Here is a 9164-nt window from a genome sequence, read left to right on the forward strand (position 1 = left end):
TCGCTACTTTAGCATGTAATCTTAGGGCCATGATATATACGGTCTCACGGAGCATGTCTAGGAAAGCAGTCAAGTGTGAATAAATTGACATGAGTGTCTGGAAGATTATTTAGAACACACCATTTATTTTATGGCTCATAGCCAGGGCGATTATGAGGAATTTGTTTTTCAACATAATCATGAGCATATTATATGGTATAGGATCAAGTGTTGCTTTGAGTTTTGAACTCATGAGGGATTAAAGAAACTTGATCGTGTGTGATCAAATAATCTGGGGCATAAACGAGATACTATGAGTGATGTACTATGTTAGTTTAGATGGTGAGTTCATATAGTACTCCTACCCTACACCTTCTTGTCAGGTCGCACACTCCATTTTTCTGTATAAAGAGAGGATTGGACAAGAGATTGAGATGAGCCAGTTCTGACTGTAGTACCCAGTGTGGACGAGTAGGAGATGTTAGAAATTGGGCTAGTTTTGATCCAACCCATAAACTATGGCCCATGGATCATCCACATGGGTTATCTGATAAGTAAGTTTAAATTTGAACTTAATAGATATTGATATGAGTTATTATTGATATGAGTTATCAATATCAGTAGTGAAGTAATTTAAATTTAACAGATGAGATCTTTTAGGGATCACATATATCTGATAGTAAGTGAATCTCTACTAGTATTTAAAGTACTCCTACATCAGTCAAATGACAGTGAGTGAACATACGTATAGTTTTTGAGTACTCTCTCAAATAAGCCATCTCTCTGGGACACCATCTACTGTTCCCTAGAATTTGGAGTGTGGAAATTAGGAGAGACTCTAGTAGCCTCTCCTACGACTTGGAGGTGTTCCACAAAGGAGATCGTGAGGAGTTCGTAAAGGAAGCAAAGAACAAGATCTGGCAATTTGGTGATCTATTCCACCAAAGGTATGTTTCTATATAACCTCTAGTAAAGTATATAATTGTTTAACAATTTCCATTTCTTGTACCAAATTCTCATTAATTTTGAAATTTATAGTTAATGGTCCTTCCAAATGCTATGAGAAACAAAATGAATGTACTATTAGGGGGGAGGGGTGGGGATGGACTTCGCTATGTTCAATAGAGCAGAGCATTTGAATTCATTCTAGGGGCTATCCAAATGCCATACTGATGAATTGGGCTTGAGAGAGATGTACTATTTTGAGTAGTAATGTGCACCTCTTTGTACTTTGTGAATTGACAAGGGTCTTGCCTAAAGGGTAAATTACAATGACAACCCTTGTGCTTTGTCACTAAAACAATGGCATCTGCATTGGCAGATCTATGTTAGGGCCAGGGGGTAAAATTCTAATAAAATCTTGTGTGTGTGTGTGTGTGTGTGTGTATTAAGTATGTATATATATAATTTTTTTTTTCGAAATTTTGGTGGACAAATACTTGTAATAGTTACCAAAAATTTATCATATCCAAAATTGTGTGTGTGTGTGAATTTGAGTTTTAATTCAATCTAAACTTGATGTTCGTAATTAGATGTAAGTCCATTTCTAGACCCACTTTTGTTTATTAATTTATTAACTTGTGTTATTTCTTTATGCTGATTTGCAATAGGAAAGACTGAAGTTGGAGCAGTTATTGGTGTTGCTGGAAAGGATTGATGATAGGACGCACAGAAGGCATTGTCATTGATTATGAACAATATACTTCTTCCCTTGTAATCAAATTTGTTGGGGTGGACCATGATAAATTTAGTGTGATGTAGTTTGTATCTTTCTTCTGTTTATTGTCAAATGCATGCTAATTATGTAATCACATGAAAGAGTTGTATAATAATAGAATCTATCTTGGACAAATATTTCCTACCCTTTACCACATTGAAGTTATACATGGTTGTAATTAGAAGAATAGAGAATATTTTAATGTAAAATTAAATTGCAATTTTCAAAATCTCACTTGATCAAGATTTAAATTTTCTCTAGCAAAATTTATTTTTGTTCAAGCGATTTAAGTTCCACTCCAGCAAAGGACAAGCAAACTTTCTGTAAAGACCTTGTTGAATTTTTTTTTCTATTATTGAAGAATTTACTCGAGTAAGAAGGGTCATTTGCTCAAGAAACAATTGCAAAAAAAAAAAAAAAACATGTTTACTAGAAAATTTTGTAAAATGACAAGAGAGCATTGGCAACATTTTAGAGTGTTAGTTTCAGCATAAGTGTCCTTTCAAATGTGTATTTTCTTTGGCAATGAAGGTATAAGTCACCTTTCAAATGTGTTTTTTATTATTATTACAACTCTTCATTCCTTATAAATAAAAAACCACATTTTTGGGGGGGGGGGGGGTTGTCAAATTTTTCTCTCCATATAATGAAATTGACAAAATTCCCCAATTTTGTTATTTGTAGAATCTTGATTAGCTGTATTTAGGAGATGGTTTGCTTACAAACCCATTAGAAAACTTATTTGAGTGGAGACAGTTATGAACATTCACATAATTCGAATATCATACAATAGACCCTTTACAAAGTTTAAATTCTATTACACACATTTAGAGAGGTGAGGGAAAAAATATAGCAAAAAGTTTTAGAATATAAAGATCAAAATTTTCTTGTTCATAGTGTTAATTAGCAAAACATTTTTTTTTTTTTTTTTTTTTTTTGCATTGGTGTCACTTAGTATTCAAATGAATAGTTTTAAAATTTTCAAATTGGTTTTCAAGTTTCTAATTTACAATACATTCATCTAAAATAAAACCTGTCATGATTCAGAATACAAAAAGAGAATCATAAGATTACAAATACATCTGAAATAAAACCTGTCATAGTTTTTTTTTTTAAAGTTTCTAATTGACAATACATTCAGCTGAAATAAAACCTGTCATGATTCAAAATACAAAAACAGAATCATAAAATTACAAATATATCCGAAATAAAACCTGTCACAATTTTTTTTTTTTTTTTTTTAAAGTTTCTAATTGACAATATTTTCACCTTAAATAAAACCTGTCATGATTCAGAATACAAAAAGATTATCATAAGATTACAAATACATCTGAAATAAAACCTGTCACAATTTGCAATAAAAGTTTCTAATTGATAATACATTCATGGATTCACCCGAAATAAAACATTTCATGATTCAGAATAAAAAAAGAGAATCATATGATTGAAGATACATCTTAAAATAAAACTTGTCTCAATTCAAACTACAAGAACATGGTTCTATCCACCAGAATTAAAATATTATATTGCAAAAAAATTTGCTTCCCAATGCATTTTCCAGGTAGTTTTTGTATCAAATTACAATGTATTTGTCGCAGAAATACTTATTCCAGGAAGTGAGTTGTCACAGCATATTAGCACTGTAGGCATGGAGGCAAGCAGCACAAGCAACATGAAATTTGCACTCAATGGTTGCCTCATTATAGGTACACTAGATGGGGCTAATGTAGAATTCAAGGAGGAAATTGGGGAGGATAACTTTTTCCTCTTTGGTGCAACAGCGGATGAAGTCCCTAGGCTGTGCAAGGAAAGAGAGAATGGAAAGGTACAAAGTTTGCAATTTCTTTAAATTTGGTTAAAAAAAGGGTTTTATCTTAAAAAAGGCAAGTCATCACACAAATTTTTATATCTTATCCTATTAGAGAAATAACATTAGATCTTCAGAGCTTAGAGTAGCTGAAAGACATGCCAAAGCCTAATTGATATAGATTCAAGCAAAGCGTTACTATGGTTAAGTAAAGCCAAACTTATGATAGGCTGAGTTCTCTAAACAGATAATTACAGCAGGAACTGCACATTATTTCATGACAAAATGGTTTTTTCTTATAGCAATTTTCCTACAATTCTACTATTTATCTTCCTGTTTATATTTGAATATTTTGGTTTATAGTTAACTGTGATAATTTCTTGATCTAAATTGGCCCTTATTATGAATCACCCAAATAACAATGACATTTTCTTCTGAAGCTATAGAAGCTTGACAATCCAAAAGCTTTAAGGGACATGTAGAAAATAAGTATGTCACTCTGATGGTTAATATCACCAAAGATCTTAATGCAAACATAATATATAATTTATTCATGTAAGAACTTGAAATACTAACTAAATAAATCCTATCAAAAGAACAAACATAGCAGCCAAGACCAGGGATAAAATACAAAGAAAAACCCCAAAAATTTTCTTCCTAAAAAAAATCATGATTTGAAACCTAAACAAAATTAGCTGGAACATGAAAACAAGATTCTCATAATAGACAAATCAGATTTGTTTAGGGTTGAACTTAACCACTTTGGAATCCAATCAAAACGCACCAAGCTACCAAAATACAGCAAAACCCATACCAAAGCAAGTGATTAATGTCCAAAAAACCAAACCCATCAAAATTTTGAAACCTAAATATTGGGGAGATAACTAATCAAACAATAAAGGGTTAATCGGAACAAATTGAAGCATTTTGGTGCGAGGGCGCCAGCTTAGAACGACGCTATGGCGGTTCCAGCGGCGGGGAAGAGCTCCGTTGGTCAAAGGAGAGGAGGCGTTGGTGCTGGTGCTATTTTCTCCAGGTAAGGCTTCTGAACACACTCTATTTGGTGATTTTGGTTTTATTTGAGCTACAATCCTGTGTGATAGAGTGTACTGAGGCTTCATTGAATATCTGACGTGGCAGCTCCTCATTGGTGGCGTAAAACCTCTCTTTTTTGCCAGCTCCGGATAGAACGTTTTCTCTTTGAAAAATAGTTAGGTAAAATAGAAAAAAGAATATTCTTATTCTAAAATAGACCCCCCCCCCCCAAAAAAAAGTTTGCACAAGCTATTGTGAACGTTCTTAGCCATGATGGTATATATCATAAGGTAGCCTTTAAATTATTATTTCATGAATTTTATTGCAATAAATTGCAAAGAATTGACAAAAATAATTTTGATCAAATTATTGCAACTGTATCTTTATTGTAATAGATAATGATTTCATATCTTTCACTACAATAGATTGTAAAATAAGTATTAGATCATTATAATAATATACTCATTGCAGTTTCATGTTTGTCATTGTAATAGATTGTAAAATAATTGACATTTAATTATTGCAATGATATATTTGTTGCAATAAGCTGCATCTTCAAAATTTCTATTGTAATATATTGCAAAGTAATTGGTATCAAATTATTACAACGGTTTCTTCAATTTAAGTTATTGCAAAAAAATTTCTAAATTCAATTTAGTATTAAAGCCTCTATTGCAATTGAAAATTATAAATTGTTGTAACTAATTATTATTAATGTAATAATTTACCATTTTTAAGTTACTATTGCAACGACTTTTAATTTGTAAATATGATATTATGTCTAATACCACTATACTAATTTTGTTGTATTAAAACTATAATAGACTTATTTTGGTATAGTGAATATAGCAAGGCTTCAAGCTTCATCGTATGTACTTTTTCCAAAGTCGATGTTTTCCCTATGCTTTCACATTCATTTCTTCTTCACTTATGTTTCTCATTTCTGGAACCAAAATGCTAATGAAGGCTTCCATCACTAGAGCATGCATGGCAAAAAGAAGAACAATATATTCCTTGTAGGTGCATCCAACGGGCACTGATATGTAGGCCATTAAGCATAAGAGTAACATGGAAATTGTGTCACTCTGATGGTTAATATCACCAAAGATCTTAATGCAAACATAATATATAATTTATTCATGTAAGAACTTGAAATACTAACTAAATAAATCCTATCAAAAGCACAAACATAGCAGCCAAGACCAGGGATAAAATACAAAGAAAAACCCCAAAAATTTTCTTCCTAAAAAAAAATCATGATTTGAAACCGAAACAAAATTAGCTGGAACATGAAAACAAGATTCTCATAATAGACAAATCAGATTTGTTTAGGGTTGAACTTAACCACTTTGGAATCCAATCAAAACGCACCAAGCTACCAAAATACAGCAAAACCCATACCAAAGCAAGTGATTAATGTCCAAAAAACCAAACCCATCAAAATTTTGAAACCTAAATATTGGGGAGATAACTAATCAAACAATAAAGGGTTAATCGGAACAAATTGAAGCATTTTGGTGCGTGGGCGCCAGCTTAGAACGACGATGTGGCGGTTCCAGCGGCGGGGAAGAGCTCCGTTGGTCAAAGGAGAGGAGGCATTGGTGCTGGTGCTATTTTCTCCAGGTAAGGCTTCTGAACACACTCTATTTGGTGATTTTGGTTTTATTTGAGCTACAATCCTGTGTGATAGAGTGTACTGAGGCTTCATTGAATATCTGACGTGGCAGCTCCTCATTGGTGGCGTAAAACCTCTCTTTTTTGCCAGCTCCGGATAGAACGTTTTCTCTTTGAAAAATAGTTAGGTAAAATAGAAAAAAGAATATTCTTATTCTAAAATAGACCCCCCCCCCCCAAAAAAAAGTTTGCACAAGCTATTGTGAACGTTCTTAGCCATGATGGTATATATCATAAGGTAGCCTTTAAATTATTATTTCATGAATTTTATTGCAATAAATTGCAAAGAATTGACAAAAATAATTTTGATCAAATTATTGCAACTGTATCTTTATTGTAATAGATAATGATTTCATATCTTTCACTACAATAGGTTGTAAAATAAGTATTAGATCATTACAATAATATACTCATTGCAGTTTCATGTTTGTCATTGTAATAGATTGTAAAATAATTGACATTTAATTATTGCAATGATATATTTGTTGCAATAAGCTGCATCTTCAAAATTTCTATTGTAATATATTGCAAAATAATTGGTATCAAATTATTACAACGATTTCTTCAATTTAAGTTATTGCAAAAAAATTTCTAAATTCAATTTAGTATTAAAGCCTCTATTGCAATTGAAAATTATAAATTGTTGTAACTAATTATTATTAATGTAATAATTTACCATTTTTAAGTTACTATTGCAACGACTTTTAATTTGTAAATATGATATTATGTCTAATACCACTATACTAATTTTGTTGTATTAAAACTATAATAGACTTATTTTGGTATAGTGAATATAGCAAGGCTTCAAGCTTCATCGTATGTACTTTTTCCAAAGTCGATGTTTTCCCTATGCTTTCACATTCATTTCTTCTTCACTTATGTTTCTCATTTCTGGAACCAAAATGCTAATGAAGGCTTCCATCACTAGAGCATGCATGGCAAAAAGAAGAACAATATATTCCTTGTAGGTGCATCCAACGGGCACTGATATGTAGGGCCATTAAGCATAAGAGTAACATGGAAATTGTGTCACTCTGATGGTTAATATCACCAAAGATCTTAATGCAAACATAATATATAATTTATTCATGTAAGAACTTGAAATACTAACTAAATAAATCCTATCAAAAGAACAAACATAGCAGCCAAGACCAGGGATAAAATACAAAGAAAAACCCCAAAAATTTTCTTCCTAAAAAAAATCATGATTTGAAACCTAAACAAAATTAGCTGGAACATGAAAACAAGATTCTCATAATAGACAAATCAGATTTGTTTAGGGTTGAACTTAACCACTTTGGAATCCAATCAAAACGCACCAAGCTACCAAAATACAGCAAAACCCATACCAAAGCAAGTGATTAATGTCCAAAAAACCAAACCCATCAAAATTTTGAAACCTAAATATTGGGGAGATAACTAATCAAACAATAAAGGGTTAATCGGAACAAATTGAAGCATTTTGGTGCGTGGGCGCCAGCTTAGAACGACGATGTGGCGGTTCCAGCGGCGGGGAAGAGCTCCGTTGGTCAAAGGAGAGGAGGCGTTGGTGCTGGTGCTATTTTCTCCAGGTAAGGCTTCTGAACACACTCTATTTGGTGATTTTGGTTTTATTTGAGCTACAATCCTGTGTGATAGAGTGTACTGAGGCTTCATTGAATATCTGACGTGGCAGCTCCTCATTGGTGGCGTAAAACCTCTCTTTTTTGCCAGCTCCGGATAGAACGTTTTCTCTTTGAAAAATAGTTAGGTAAAATAGAAAAAAGAATATTCTTATTCTAAAATAGACCCCCCCCCCCCAAAAAAAAGTTTGCACAAGCTATTGTGAACGTTCTTAGCCATGATGGTATATATCATAAGGTAGCCTTTAAATTATTATTTCATGAATTTTATTGCAATAAATTGCAAAGAATTGACAAAAATAATTTTGATCAAATTATTGCAACTGTATCTTTATTGTAATAGATAATGATTTCATATCTTTCACTACAATAGGTTGTAAAATAAGTATTAGATCATTATAATAATATACTCATTGCAGTTTCATGTTTGTCATTGTAATAGATTGTAAAATAATTGACATTTAATTATTGCAATGATATATTTGTTGCAATAAGCTGCATCTTCAAAATTTCTATTGTAATATATTGCAAAATAATTGGTATCAAATTATTACAACGATTTCTTCAATTTAAGTTATTGCAAAAAAATTTCTAAATTCAATTTAGTATTAAAGCCTCTATTGCAATTGAAAATTATAAATTGTTGTAACTAATTATTATTAATGTAATAATTTACCATTTTTAAGTTACTATTGCAACGACTTTTAATTTGTAAATATGATATTATGTCTAATACCACTATACTAATTTTGTTGTATTAAAACTATAATAGACTTATTTTGGTATAGTGAATATAGCAAGGCTTCAAGCTTCATCGTATGTACTTTTTCCAAAGTCGATGTTTTCCCTATGCTTTCACATTCATTTCTTCTTCACTTATGTTTCTCATTTCTGGAACCAAAATGCTAATGAAGGCTTCCATCACTAGAGCATGCATGGCAAAAAGAAGAACAATATATTCCTTGTAGGTGCATCCAACGGGCACTGATATGTAGGCCATTAAGCATAAGAGTAACATGGAAATTGTGTCACTCTGATGGTTAATATCACCAAAGATCTTAATGCAAACATAATATATAATTTATTCATGTAAGAACTTGAAATACTAACTAAATAAATCCTATCAAAAGAACAAACATAGCAGCCAAGACCAGGGATAAAATACAAAGAAAAACCCCAAAAATTTTCTTCCTAAAAAAAATCATGATTTGAAACCTAAACAAAATTAGCTGGAACATGAAAACAAGATTCTCATAATAGACAAATCAGATTTGTTTAGGGTTGAACTTAACCACTTTGGAATCCAATCAAAACGCACCAAGCTACCAAA

This window comes from Quercus robur, chromosome 5, assembly GCF_932294415.1.
Source record: "Quercus robur chromosome 5, dhQueRobu3.1, whole genome shotgun sequence".
Lineage (NCBI taxonomy): Eukaryota > Viridiplantae > Streptophyta > Magnoliopsida > Fagales > Fagaceae > Quercus > Quercus robur.